This window comes from Diceros bicornis, chromosome 13 (genome assembly GCF_020826845.1).
Source record: "Diceros bicornis minor isolate mBicDic1 chromosome 13, mDicBic1.mat.cur, whole genome shotgun sequence".
In the NCBI taxonomy this organism is placed as follows: domain Eukaryota; kingdom Metazoa; phylum Chordata; class Mammalia; order Perissodactyla; family Rhinocerotidae; genus Diceros; species Diceros bicornis.
The window spans coordinates 13,875,267-13,890,709 of record NC_080752.1 but is presented as its reverse complement, the minus strand read 5'-3'; the positions used below and the strand labels follow the sequence as shown (position 1 = coordinate 13,890,709).

At 38.4% G+C, this 15,443-nt stretch overlaps 1 protein-coding gene across 6 annotated transcripts in view; it reads left to right on the top strand.

Moving 5' to 3' along the window:
• Window positions 1-15,443, top strand: part of EPS15 (epidermal growth factor receptor pathway substrate 15) — a 136,660-nt gene that overhangs the window by 14,958 nt on the left and 106,259 nt on the right. The window lies entirely within an intron of this gene.

Genomic DNA, 15,443 nt, shown 5'->3' with positions numbered 1-15,443 from the left:
AAAGACTCCTTTAGTAGGTATTTTCTTTTTATTTTTCTTACTTTCTTTTTAACATATGTGGAAACAACCCAGAGAGGTTGTCAGTTTTCTTGCTTTTGGGCATTGGTTAAAAGAGGGAGCTCTAGCATTGTACTGCACGGTTTGAATTCTAGTTCTGCCGTTTACTAGCTGTGCGAATTTGGGCAAGTCATTTAATCTCTTTGTGTTTCAAATTCTTCATATGTAAAATGTGAGTAAGAGCGTCTGCTTTATAGACCTGTGAAGATTAGATAATAAAAGTAAAGCACTGAGAATAGTGCCTGCCCCATAAGTCGTTAATAAATATAAATATTGGCTATTACAGTTATTGTTGGTCAAGAGCACCCAGCCATGGCCCATTTCTCATACCTTTCTTCTGTACATTTTTCTTGCTGTGCCTGAATTTCTCTTCCTCTCCTTTGCTTCATTCGTTCAACAAGTACTGGGTACCTACTGTCTGCGAAGCACTGGTATCTGTACTGTGACAAAGTTACAGGCCCCATGGGTTAATATTTCTAGTGAGGGAAACCAACAGAAACAAATAGATAATAAATAGATAGTGATAAGAGCTAGGAAGAACAGTAAAGCAGGATAAGGGAAGAGAGTACTGTAAGGTACTACTTGAGGTAGAGTGGCCAGAAAGGCCCCTCTGAGGAGGTTATATTCTATCAGAGATCTGAATGAAATAAGAAGTGAGCCATATGAATATTTATGGAAATGTTCCAGGTAGAGGGAACAGCAAGTGCACGGGCCTTGAGGTAGTGCACTTTGTAGTTGCTTGACTGGTTCCTTTAAGATTTAGTTTAGGTGTTAGCTGTAAGCGACTTCCTCAGCTTTTTCAATCTTAATTTGTTGGGAAATAATTCAGACATGACTGTTATTGACTTTTCCTCTTCTGTCTCCCTTAGGTATCTCTGATCCCATAGCAACTGTGTTTGCTCCCTCTTGTTGCACTTATCACAATGTATTGTTATTGTCTGTTTTTCCCGCTAGACTCTGAATTCTCAGTATCAGGGATTATAGTTTCTTACTTATTTTAGTATTCTAGTATCTTTTCGACTTCGTATTTCCTCAGTGTATTTCTCTCTGTACTTTGTTTCTGCCTGGTAATAACCATAGTAAGTACAGTTTATTTGAATACTTTATTTGTCTTGCAGTCAGCTTAGTGCATCAAATACGTTTTTGTATTTAGCTGTTGTGTTTTAATTTTTCTTTTTTTTCTGTCTTAAGACTAAGTTCCAGGAGGGCAAAGAAGTTCTTCTATTTGTTCATCTCCATGTCTGGACTGCCTGGTATAATAAGACATAATAGATCAGCAGTTATTTGAATAAATGAGTGGTATGTTAGTATGTTAATATGTTGAGTCTTTTACTAAATCACATAGATTATATAGTATAAATCATATTTGTATAATATTCCAATAGACCCTGAACTAGGAGCTTTAAGCAAAATAGGTCATTTTAGATACTCTTAATGCTCCTAGCTGCTTTCTCTCAGCAGCACCTTATTAAGTCTAATGTACATGTAAGTTCTCCAACCAAAGTTATTGTATTTTCCTGACTAGAAATCAAAACATATGATCCAATAATTATACAGAATGCTTGAAATTCAGACTAGATGAGTATTATCTCTGTACTCATGCACCAAGATTAGCCCCTTTTTCAATTCCATAGTAGAAATTCCTGTTCCTAGTACCTCCCAGATAGAAGCTAAGCAATTACAATTTCTGGCCTAGGTCATTCTCTGCTGAGTCTGCATGAGTGATCAGTAGACAACCCCCAGAGCAATGTTTGCATTTTAAAAGAGGAGTTTGCTAAGTAGGCCAAATGACAATTGGTGGAATGTGTTTGGCTGAAGGTAACACACTGGTAATATTTTACTAAACTAGGGGTTGAAAAGCAATAGATCTTTTCACATTACAGTATAGGTGAGTTGAGAGTATTTTTCCAGTCAGAGGTTCAGTCATTTGGCTGAAAAAGGATGCTTTTTATTTCCTGGCTTTTGGATTATTTCCAGGAAAAGACAACGAAACACTTGCAAGAATGGTTCATTGTAGGAAAATCAGTCAATGTAATACACCGCATTATTACAATGAAGGAAAAAAACCACATGATCATCTCAATTGATGCAGAAAAAGCATTTGACAAAATTCAACGCCCTTTCATGATGAAAATACTCAATAAATTAGCAATAGAAGGGACCTTCCTCAACATGCTAAAGGCCATATATGAAAAACCCACAGCTGTCATCATACTAAATGATGAAAGGCTGAATGCTTTTCCCATGTGATTAGGAGCAAGATGAGGATGCCTGCTTTTGCCACTTCTGTTCAACATAGTACTGGAAGTTCTAGCCAGAGCAATTAGGCAAGAAAAGGAAATAAAAGGCATGCAAATTAGAAAGGAAGAAGTAAAATTATTTTTGTTTGTAGATGACATTTTTTAAAAATTTTATTTTGGTAAATAGCACATAACATGAGATCTGTCTCCTTAACAAACTTTTAAGTGTATAGTACAGTATAGTTAACTGTAAGCGCAATGTTGTACAGCACATCTCTGGAACTTTTTCATCTTGTATTACTGAAACTATACCCATCGAACAGCAATTCCCCATTTTCCTCTCCCCCAGTCGCTGACAGCCACCGTTCTACTTTTTGCTCTTGTGAGTTTGGCTACTTTAGATATCTCATTTAAGTAGAATCATGCAATATTTGCAATATCTGTCCTTATTTCACTTAGAATAATGTCTTCAAGGTTCGTCCATGTTGTAACATATGACAGGGTTTCCTCATTTTTTGTGGCTGAACAATATTCCGTTGTGTGTATGTACCACATTTTCTTTATCCATTTATCCACTGATGGACAGTTAGGTTGTCTCTACTTCTTGGCCATTGTGAATAATGCTGCATGAACATAGGAGTGCAAATATTGCATGTCAGTGGTAAACTCTGAGGGTTTGCCCTCTCTCCCATTTTGTAAGTCATTATGTTGATGAGAATTCCTTTTACCAAGTTCTTTGCTGTTTTGGGTATGAGAAATGGAACAACTAATAAACATGCAAAAATGTATGTTTTCTCAGTTCACTTTGATTTATTTAGGAAGTGGTGTTTATTTCAGATTATACGTGAGATAAAAAAGTGAGGTTGTGTGAATATATTTTTTAAAATGTTAGGTCTGTAGTATGAAAAGAATTGAAATAGCAAAGATTTCTGTTGGTTTATATTCTTTAGGTTAGGTTTGTATAGTTCCAGATACCAGTCAAGAAGTATAAAACTCACTTTATCAGCCGGTTTTATCCATTCTTGTATCAGAACCCTTTCGTGTGAGTGATAGGAAATGCCAATTCTGTCTTAAATGGAAAGGGAGTGTGTTTATGTAATTGAAAGGTCTAGGAGTAGAGTTGGCTTCAGATGTGTTAGGATCTCAATGATATCACTACTCAGTTTTTCCTTCATATCTTGACTCTAGTCTCAGGTAGGCTTCCTCATTGTAGCACTAAGATGATTGTAAAGCCTCAGGCTTGTATACTTTATAACTCCAAGTCCAGTGGAAAAGAGAGCCTCTTTTCTGATAGCTCCCACAAATGAACTGAAATTTTCTCTGATTGGACGAAGATCACTTTTTCCCTGAAATAGCTGTTATAGAGAGTAGGTTGAAGAGTAGGTTTATCAGAAAGAATTGAGGTTACTGATTGTTATAGGTTGAATTGTTTCCCTTTGCTCTCCCCCCACATTCATATGTTGAAATCATAACCCCCAGTACCTCAGAATGTGACTTTACTTGGAAATAGAGTCATTACAGATATAATTAGTTAAGATGAGGTTATATTGGAGTAGGGTGGGTCATTAATCCAACATGACTAGTGTCGTCATCAAAAGGAGAAATTTGGACCCAGGCACACACACAGGGAGAATGCCATGTGAGGGCTGGAGTTATGCTGCCACAAGCCAAGGAACTACCAGAAGTAGGAGAGAGACCTGGAACAGATCCTTCCCTAGTGTCTTCAGAGGGAACGTGGCCCTGCCAACACCTTGATTTTGGACTTCTGGCCTCCAGACTGTGAGACAGTAAATTTCTTTTGTTCTTAGCTACCCAGTTGGTGGTACATTAAAAATTGTTTTTTTTTTTTTACTGATGTCATAATAGTTTATAACATTGTGAGTTTCCAGTTGTACATTATTATTTGTCAGTCACCATATAAATTTGCCCCTTCACCTCTTGTACCCACCTCCCAACTCCCTTCCCCCTGGTATGTGGTACTTTTTTATAGCAGCCCCAGCAAACTAATACAGTGATCATGAATTTATGGTGATACCAGTCTGTCCTGTTGAGTGCTTTTCTCAGCTGCAGCCTCAAAGAAAAGAGGATGGTTGGGTTCATCCAGGTTTGGGATTTTGCTATATTGATGTGACCAAAATGCAAGAGGAGCAAGGAAATTTAGATTATTAGCAAGAGGATTATTGAAATGATGCATCATAGACTCAAAACTGAATGAGGATGGGCCGGCCCCGTGGCTTAGGGGTTAAGTGCGCACGCTCTGCTGCTGGCGGCCGGGGTTCGGATCCCGGGCGCGCACCGACGCACCGCTTCTCCGGCCATGCTGGGGCCACGTCCCACATATAGCAACTAGAAGGCTGTGCAACTATGACATACAACTATCTACTGGGGCTTTGGGGGAAAAAATAAATAAATAAAAATTATTAAAAAAAAAAACTGAATGAGGAGGAAAGTAAAGCAAAGAGAAGATCTGATGGATCAGAGTCAGAATGAAATAATCCATGGATAAGAGGTCTTAGAGAGGTCAAAGGATGATAACTTGAAAGAAGAGGTTACGGTTGGAAAACAAGATGCCTGAGGTAGTGATTTAGGAGGTAGAGCAGTTTCAGGTAATGGTAGAAGGGCCGGGAAGGATGTTACCATGGTAGTAAGAGGATGACTGGGCCATAACATATGTCCACACTGGTTGTGCATTGTATGACTGTGTTTTGAGGAGACCCTTGGACTTAAGGAGGTCAGGGAAGGAAGAAGCCAGGTTGTTGGATGGGTTGTCCAAGTCTGTGGTGAAGTCATCCAGTGTGATGGAGGTTTAGGGTGAAGAGGAAGACAATCAGCCAGGTGCCAAAGCGTTAGATGAATGAAATAGAGAGACCAGGAGGTTAAAAGATAACAGTGATAAGGAAGAGGAGCGAGTAATTTTGTTGAAAGGTAAGGGCCTCAAAAGAGTAGAGCTTTATTTTGTTTTTGTTTTTAAAAGAAGAGGTTGAGTACAGTCAAGTGCTCAACTGTAGTTGAGTGCTCAACTGCGTGCATAATGACTGTTTGGTCAACGATGGACCACATATACGATGGTGGTTCCATAAGATTAGCATCATATAGCTAGTGTGTAGTAGGCTATATCATCTAGGTTGTGTAAGTACACTCTATGAGGTTCACACAATGACATATTGCTCAGGACGTATCCTCGTTCATCGTTAAGTGATGCATGATGTAATGTGGACAAGTTACACAGGTGAGGAGAGAGGAATTTAATCCCATTTCTAGATCCTGAGGTAGGCAGGTTGTTAAACTGGACAGCTACCATTTGAGAAGGGTACATGGGCGGTGAGAGATTGAGTTTCATTTGGGAGTTGAAGGTAACATTCTGAGAAAAGATTGTGTCTGGCTTTCTCTTCAGGAGAGGACCACGTGTTATTTCATGTAGAGAGGTGGAGGGAACATTCTCAGAAGTAGTTAAGGAAAAAAGGACTTGCCTACTTTTTTCTTTCTCTCCGTACTAGATCGGTAAACTCCTTGAGAACGGGGACTATGTATAATTCATTACTGTGCCTAGCTCAGTTGTCAATAAATGTTGAATAAATAAATTCATACTCCCAGCAATATTTGAGAATTTACTGCAACAAGTAATTTTACTAACGATCATTCATTCAACTAATATTTATTGAGGGCTTCCGTATGTAGTACTATGCTAGATATTGGGGATATGATGGTGAACAAGATAGATGTGGTTTCTGCTCCCGTGGAGCTCATATTATAGTGAGGGCAACAAAAAAAAAGCACACATACAAAAGAAAAAGTTGTAGTAAGGTATTTGAAGGAAACAAGCAAGGCTGAGGTAGAAAATAGGAGAGAAGAGGACCTCCTTTTTTTTTTTTTGCTGAGGAAGATTCACCCTGAGCTAACATCCATGCCAGTCTTCCCCTATTTTCTAATATGTGGGCCGCCAGCACAGCATAGCTGCTAACAGAGCGGTGTAGGTCTGCGCCCGGGAACTGAACCTCGTCCGCTGAAGCAGAGCATGCTGGACTTAACCACTAGGCCACCAGGGCTGGCCACCTACTTTCTAATGATCAAAAAAGTCTCTGAGTGGGTAACTTTTAAGCTGAGTCCTAAAGAAAATGAAGACACCAACTATACTTTTCAGGAAGAGGGAGTGACATGTGCAAAGGCTGTGAGTTGAGACAGTTTGCTCTTTTAGAAGAACCAAAATATCAGAGTGAAGTTAGTGGCCCTAGGTAAGGCTGGAGAGGTGAGCAGAGGCTGAATAATGCAAGGACTTGAATCTATGGCAAGTAGTTTGGATTTTATTTTTTGTCAAATGAGAAGCCATTGAGGGGTTTAAACAGAGGAAAGTTATGTCCTGATTTATATTTTTAAATGACTACTCTGCAATCTGTGTGGAGAGAAAAATAGATTAAAAGCAGAGAGGATGGATGAAAGATTGTTGTAATAGTCAAGACAAGATACGGACTAAGATATGGAGAGAAGTGGATGAGTTCAACATATGATTTGGAATTAGAGTTGATGGGACTTGCTGATGGAGTGAAAACGGCGAGTGAGGGACAGGGTGACACTTAGGTATTTGCTTGTACATGCAGGTGGTTGGTGGTGGGGGAGGAACAGGTTTTTGGAGAAAGAAAAATATAAGTTCTGTTAAATGTTTGGGAAACATCCAAGTGCAGATGTAAAGTAGGTGGTTAATATATAAGTTTGGAGTTGAAAGAAGAACTAAAGATATCATGTAGTATTTGAACCGTGGGAATTGATGTGATCAGCTGCATTAGTGTAGAAAAAGGATGTGAGAGATGAGGTTGTGAATGTCTTTTGTAAGAGGTAAGGTGCTACACAAATACAGGAAATAGTTATTTTGTTTCATTTGTTCCTTATATGAATTTTTATAAATCCATGTATTATTTATTCATGCTTAAAGATAATGCTTCTCCCACTCATTTCTGTTTATTTTGGACTGGCTGGAATGGCACTTGTAGGACTCACTGTCTTCTGATGAGAGACCAGAGCTACTCTTTCTATTTATTCTTTGTTACTTTGCCACCTAGATTTTTTTTTTTTTTTTGTGAGGAAGATCAGCCCTGAGCTAACATCCATGCTAATCCTCCTCTTTTTGCTGAGGAAGACCGGCTCTGAGCTAACATCTATTGCCAATCCTCCTCCTTTTTTTTCCCCAAAGCCCCAGTAGATAGTTGTATGTCATAGTTGCACATCCTTCTAGTTGCTGTATGTGGGACGTGGCCTCAGCATGGCCGGACAAGCGGTGCGTCGCGGTGCGTCGGTGCGCGTGGGATCCGAACCCGGGCCGCCAGTAGCGGAGCGCGTGCACTTAACCACTAAGCCACGGGGCCGGCTGCCACCTAGATTTTTGATCAGGTTGAATTGGGTTTAACAAAAGCTAGTCCATTATTGGTTTGAGTTGCTGGTATTGTCTGTTTACACCCGTTATTTTTCAGTGATATACAGCTGTACTATCTTTTGAAATTCTTTTGTCTGCCCTACTTAAAGTCCCTTTAACCTTTCATTTCTGATAATCTCCAAAGCAAATGTCTTTTTAGATCCAGATTTTGAAAACTTTCTTTAGATTACTGTACTTAGAGTATTCCTAGGTCTTTGCCTGCTGTGTTATCAATTTGTAGTGGTTTGTTATGGAACCAACGTGAGATGTTAGCATGTTTGCAGAAGGGTGTGTTGCAACTTTTGCTAGATTGTAAACTTTTTTTTCTTTTTTTGCACTGAGGAAGATTAGCCCTGAGCTAACATCTGTGCCAATCTTCTTCCACTTTATATGTGGGTCGCCGCCACAGCATGGTTGACAAGTGGTGTAGGTCCATGCCTAGGACCTGAACCCACGAACCCAGGCTGCTGAAGTGGAGCGTGCCGAACTTAACTGCTACACCGTTGGGGCGGCCCTGAGTGTAAACTGTTTTGAGGGCAGGAGCCCTATATGATTTTTGTAACCCCAGACACAAACCTATTGTTCTGTCCCTATAAGACATCCAGTACATGTTTCTTAAACTGTTAAATGAGTTGTGGATAACAGAGCTGAGGGTTAATACTGTGCGTTCTCTAAGGGAACTGCTTGGATGGCTGCTTGTGTTTCCTTGAACTCCTCCTCCCCACCAGCTCTGAAGATGAGGACTGCTCAGATGACTTGCTTTTCTCCACCCTTTCTACCCAGCTTCAAAGTTGTTTTCCTTTCTAAAGTTTCTTTATTACTGACTTTCCCTTGATTCTTCACACAGCTTCTGCTTGCTATTTCCTTTGTAAGTTTGGGTTGCCATTGATCCCTATTGCTCCATTTTATTTTTTCATTCTTGTCTTTTTCTCTTTACTATCAGCTTTCACTCTGTTTTCCTTTGTATTGTGAAAGACATAGGTCTTTTTTAGACATCACAAGCCTATCAGAAGATTTTAGTCTCCTGCCCTACAAGCCATTCACATTGTGTAAACATACGTGTATAAAAGCATAGGCTCCTCTGGTTGTGTTCATTTGGTACTTTGGCCTTAGGAATTGCTGTTCCACCATTAAAGGAGTGGTGGTGGTGGCTGTGGTGGAGGAGTTGAAAGGATGTAGGGGCTAGTTCCCCTTCTGGGTCTCAGCTCTTTTGAAAATGGAATATTAGAAGGCTGAATTCTAAATAGCTGATTTTTTGTGTGTTAATGTGTCAAAAATACTTGTATGGCAAATTACCCAGAAAATTGTGTGCCTTATAACACTTAGTTTTTATGTTCACTAGTACTGAATTGTTACTCATTTCCTTAAATTTTTTTTTTTAAATTTTATTTATTTATTTATTTTTTCCCCCAAAGCCCCAGTAGATAGTTGTATGTCATAGCTGCACATCCTTCTAGTTGCTGTATGTGGGACGCAGCCTCAGCATGGCCGGAGAAGCGGTGCGTTGGTGCGCACCCGGGATCCGAACCCCGGGCCGCCAGCAGTGGAGCTCACGCACTTAACCACTGAGCCACGGGGCTGGCCCTCATTTCCTTAAATTTTTAGAGAGAGCAAAACTAAAAAGATTTTGAGTGGTTTATTTGAAAGAATAAAACCTGTTCCATTGTCTCATTTTCGCTACATAGACTTCTGTATCTGTTTGCCTTTACACACAGTGTTCTTTCTGTCTAGATTGTAACCTTCTCTCTACTTCACAATGGTCTTCAACACTACCTTTTCATGGGAAGTTGCAAAAAGTAGTACAGAGAGGTTGCATATACCTCTCGCCCAGTTGTCCCTAATTGTAATACCTTGTGTAACTATAGTACAATAGTAAATCCAGGAGATTGACATTGGCACAATTCACGGACCTTTTTAATTGTCATCAATTGTATAGATGCTTATTTGTACGTTTGTATGTATATAGTTCTATGCATATGCAATTTTATCATGTATGGATTCATGTAACTATAACCACAGTTAAGATAAAGAACTGTTTCATCACAGAGGTCCTTCATGCTGCTCTTTTATATTCATACCCACTCCCCTCTCCATTTTATTAATTTATTCACTGGTTATTCTTTGTATCATATGACCTTGTGATTAACTAAAAAAAGGATTGGCATTATGTTTTACAGGATATCGCTCTATTTTTACCTTTTCCACATTGGTACTATAACCAGTTACAATAAGCCTAATACTATTTCAAGTTTCAGTTCATTTTGTACACTATAGAATCATAGACTCTCAAAGTCATGTAATCCAGCATCTCCACCCCCCACATAATCCCCCTAAAAATGAAACCAAAAATTCCATATGAAGCAACTCTCGACATTTATTTATTAACCTATGAAGTTCCCTAATAACCAGGACCTCTTCCTTCTTTATTTCTTTTTTTTTTTTACTGCCTGGTATACTTTGTTATTAGATTACCTATGTATTAATTTTTGTTAGATTATACTGCAATGAGAAACAACCCCAAATATCAGTAGCTTACAATAAAAAAGTTTTATTTATTGATCACATTATGGGTTCCATAGTAATCAGCTATAGTTCTACTCCATGCTTCTTTTTCATTTCAGCATCTAGGCTAAAGGAGCACCCCCTGTTTATGACATACTGTTCTCTTGGCAGAGAGAAAAGAGCAAGAGCTGGTGAAAACAGACAATAACTCTTAAAGCTTCTGCTTGGAACTGAAACTTGCTCATATTTCAGTGGCCAAAGTAAGTCACATGGCCAGGCCAGCAGTACGGTACCCACAGAGGCACTAAAAGTCACATGGCAACAGGCAGGGATGTTAATACTCTTGTAAGAGGAGAATAAATGCTTGAGAATTATAATACAACTTACCAGGCCTTAGTGTGGTATACTATGCTGTACTTCTGTAATAACTTTTTCCATAGTAAAGTTTATTATACTTTACTTGATTTTTTTTCTTAATAAAAAGAGCAGCTTCTTTTTTTGGTCTTTGTTGCATTAGTTAGGGTATTGGTTCAAGCCAAAATCACGGTGGCTTAAACAAGAGAGAGTTTATCTCCCTCAAGTAACCGTCCAAGTAGGATAAGTGGTGTGGGGCTGATATGGCAGCTTCATGATAGTGTCAGGGCCCTAGGCCGTTTCTCTCTTGTTGCTTTTTTATTCTCAACCATGTTTCCCATCTCTCAGTCTGGACAGCTCCTCAGCCACCATATCTGCGTTCTGGCCAGGTAGAGGAAGGGCTGGGAGGTAGAAGGTATTCTCCTTCCCTGTGAGTGCACAGCCTGGGAGTTGGACACATTATTTCCTTTCAGATTTCATTGAGGAGAACTGGGATTTCAAGAGAGGCTGGGAAATGTAGCTTTAGCTAGGTGTCCACATGTCCACGTAAAGCTTAGGAATACTATTACTAAAGAAAGAAGAAAAGAAAGGATATTGGGGAGCAACTAGCTATCTCTTTCTATTTCAATTAATTGAATTCTTACAAAACCCATGAAAAATGTATATTATTAGCACTTGACAGATAAGGAGACAGGCTTTTCAAAGAGGTGAAATAAGTTTCTCAAGATCATACACGTAAGAAGTAGTGAAATGGGCTTTGAGTCTAGGCCTATCTGATACCAAAGCCTGAGTGTTTTGTTACAAAACTTTGGTGGCTTTCTAACATCTCTTATTTACAAGCACTTAACATTTTTTCAGAGTAGTAGTAAATAGCTGTTGACTGTTCAGAAGGAATTCTTCTTATATTTATGAATATTTTACTTTGTGGCAACTGATTAGAGTTTATGATATAGCTAGTGAGTACATAATTGCTTTTAAATTATAATAATGTTAGAATTTTAAAAGGTCAGATTTTGATTTTGACAACTTTAGTTGAAACTTTTCTTTTGGAAACTAATTTAGTTGCTAAAAATTCATGTGCAATTTTGCATACTGATTTCAAAGTTTTTGGATTTTTATGTTTTTCCTCAAAACATAACTTTATTGTTTTATTCTAATTATAAAAGTAGGACATGCTTATTATAAAAAAGTTTTCAGAGAATACAGAGTAGTATAAAGAAGAATGTAAAAACCATTTATGGTCCCATTATCCAGAGATAGCCACTGTTACCCATTTAGCTATGCCTTTCCAATTTTTTTCTCTTTGCATTCATTTATACGTGCTGTGTATGTGTGATTTTTTTTTTTTAATGTAAAATGATCATATTTCGGGCCGGCCCCCTGGCTTAGTGGTTAAGTGTGCGCGCTCCGCTGCCAGTGGCCCGGGTTCGGAACCCCGGGCGCGCACTGGTGCACCGCTTCTCCAGCCATGCTGAGGCCGCGTCCCACATACAGCAACTAGAAGGATGTGCGACTATGACATACAACTATCTACTGGGGCTTTGGGGGGAAAATAAATAAATTAAATAAATAAATAAATAAAAAATAAAATGATCATATTTCAGTAAAAAAAAAAAAGCCAATTTTACTGAGACACACCAAAAACACTCTGGTTATCTTGCTTGACAAGTGAATTGGCAATTTGGATGGCTTTTTCTCACTTAGCTGTATCGTATAAGTATATAGTAATCAGCATAGAGTGTGCTTTAGATCACATTAGTGAGCTAATGCCTTCTCAAATGTGTTTATGTAGTAACCAATGTGTCTAGTGCGATGATTAATAAGGTACAGTTTGGAGCTCAGGATTTTTTACTACGTATGATTTTTTTTCCTGGGTACTAAAAATTCAACTGAATTGTCTTTAAAACTTAACTCTTCATTATTGAGGGGACGTATTTTATTTGCTTTCTCTAGCAAAGTATTTACACCCTTTTCTGTAAGTAGGGAGAAGATATAATTGTTTATTCAAACTGGGATGTTTTTGAGAATGAAAGGGACATTACAAATATTTAAAATTCTATAAGTTTTTTGAAATATGTATTTTTTTTTTTGTGAGGAAGATCAGCCCTGAGCTAACATCTGATGCCAATCCTCCTCTTTTTTCTGAGGAAGACTGGCCCTGAGCTAACATCTGTGCCCATCTTCCTCCGCTTTATATGGGACACTGCCACAGCATGGCTCAGCAAGCAGTGTGTCAGTGCGTACCCGGGATCCGAACTGGCGAACCCCGGGCTGCCGCAGCCGAACGTGCACACTTAGCCGCTTGCGCCACCGGGTCGGCCCCTGAAATATGTGTTTTTTTGGCCATCAAAATGGTTTTATTACATTGGTAGATCAGTAAAATAATTCTATTCCAAGTCTGTTTTCAAAAATAAAATTTTCTAAAACATTTGTTCTATGTTACAAGATAGTCTTTACATTGATTATCAGAATATTAAAAAACATAAGCAGAATAATTATTTTTGGTAATCATATTTTTTATCAGTTTGAGTCATATCTGTCTCTCATATTGTGTCACTAATGGATTTCTGAAAAATGTAATTATTTTCCAATGTAGTTTAACTAGTTTTAATTTTTTTATAAAATTGTCTGTAGTATTTTTCAGTTACATTTTTATGGTTTGTGGGTGTTAATCCTTATAGTTGACTCTTCTCTATAACCAGTAATATTTTTAATTGCTAATATATTCTCTGTATATGTTGTGATGTACCTGGTTAGCTCAGGAAAAATTTTGCAAGATGGAGAATATTCTTTTATATTTTTGTTTTGTGAGGAAGATCAACCCCTAGCTAACATCTGTTGCCAATCCTCCTCTTTTTGCTGAGGAAGATTGGCCCTGGGCTAACAACCGTGCCCATCTTCCTCTACTTTATATGGGAAGCTGCCACAGCATGGCTTGACAAGCGGTGTGTCGGTGCGCACCCAGGATCCGAACCTGTGAACTCTGGGCTGCTGAAGCAGAGCGCACGCACTTAACCACTTGTGCCACCGGGTGCAAGATGGAGAATATTCTTCATTCTAATTTTTTTCGTATTGAAAACTATAAATTTATCAGCTCCAGTATTTTCACAGGCAGTGTCTTTTTGCCTCTAGTAAAGTTACTCTCTTTGACAAATTTTTTTATAAGGCAAATGTTGTCATATAAGTTGTCAATGTTATGATTGTTTTACATTTTCCACTAAATTTAGATGCTGCAAAATTGTAGGCTTTCATTTCCTTCCAGTACAGAATATAAATTTATCCAGTTAAAAATAGGAAGACTCTTTTGATGGAACTCCTACAATTTATTACAAAGTGTAATTATAAAATTTCAAAATCAAATTTTGTATACTATTTGAGCTCTCATCATTTAATTTGTTCAGTTCTTCCCTTGCTTTTGAGCGATATGCTTCAATGTCTTGGCAAACTTTGTTTAAAATAATTGGTATTTGCTAAAAGCTTCAAAAGCTGAAGTTTCTTTGGAGCTTTATTCATTGAACTTTAATCTTTTCTTTTTTTGGTGAGAAAGATTGGCCTTGAGCTAACATCTGTGCCCATCCTCCTCTATTTTGTATGTGGGATGCCACCACAGCATGGCTTGATGAGTGGTGCGTAGGTCCGTACCCGGGATTCGAACTAGCTAACCCAGGGCTGCCGAAGCAGAGTGTGCGAAGTTAACCACTACGCCACTGGGCCCTTCCTGAACTTTAATCTTTAATTGAAGATTTCCAACTGATTTTGACCAATATGCAACCAATTTTTAGAGGACTTGGTTTCAAAAAGATTCAATACGGAGACACTTAGGTTGGATTCAAAAAGTCAATACTTCAGAGATTCCAGACTTTAAAATCTGATGACAGGATGCAAGTAGAGCACACATACTGCCATGTTGAAGTATTTCTTTGTATTCAGTACCATTTTTATTCTTAAAATTTTAACTGTGGATATGTGAAAACATTTGTAAAATTTTTTTTGAGGTCATAATAGTTTATAACGTGAAATTTCAGATGTACGTTATAATTTGTCAGTCACCATATGTATGTGCCCCTTTATGCCTTATGCCCACCCCTCAGCCCCCTTCCCCTCTGCTAACCACAGTCTGTTCTCTTTGTCCATTTGTTTGTTTATCTTCCACGTATGAGTGAAATCATGCGGAGTTTGTCTTTCTCTGTCTGGCTTATTTCGCTTAGCATAATAACCTCAAGGCCCATCCATGTTGTTGCAAATGGCACGATTTTGTCTTTTTTTGTGGCTGAGTAGTAGTGCATTGTATATATATACCACATCTTTATCCATTCATCAGTCGATGGGCAGGCACTTGGGTTGCTTCCATGCCTTGGCTATTGTGAATACTGCTGCAGTGAACATAGGGGTGCATAAGTCTCTTTGAATAGTTGATTTCAAGTTCTTTGGATAAATACCCACTAGTGGGATAGCTGGGTCATGTAATATTTCTATTTTTAATTTTTTGAGAAATCTCCATACTGTTTTCCATAGTGGCTGCACCAGTTTGCATTGCCACCGGCAGTGCACGAGGATTCCCTTTTCTCCACATCCTCTCCAACATTTATGTTTTGTCTTGATAATTATAATCATTCTAATGGGTGTAAGGTGATAACTCATTGTAGTTTTGATTTGCATTAATGGTTAGCAATGTTGAACATCTTTTCATGTGCCTATTAGCCATCTGTGTATCTTTTTTGAAAAAACTTCTGTTCACATTCTCTGCCCATTTTTTCATTGGGTTCTTTGTGTTTTTGTTCTTGAGTTGTGTGAGTTCTTTATATATTTTGGAGATGAACCCCTTGTTAGATAAATGATTTGCAAATATTTCCTCCCAGTTGGCGGGTTGTCTTTTCATTTTGTTT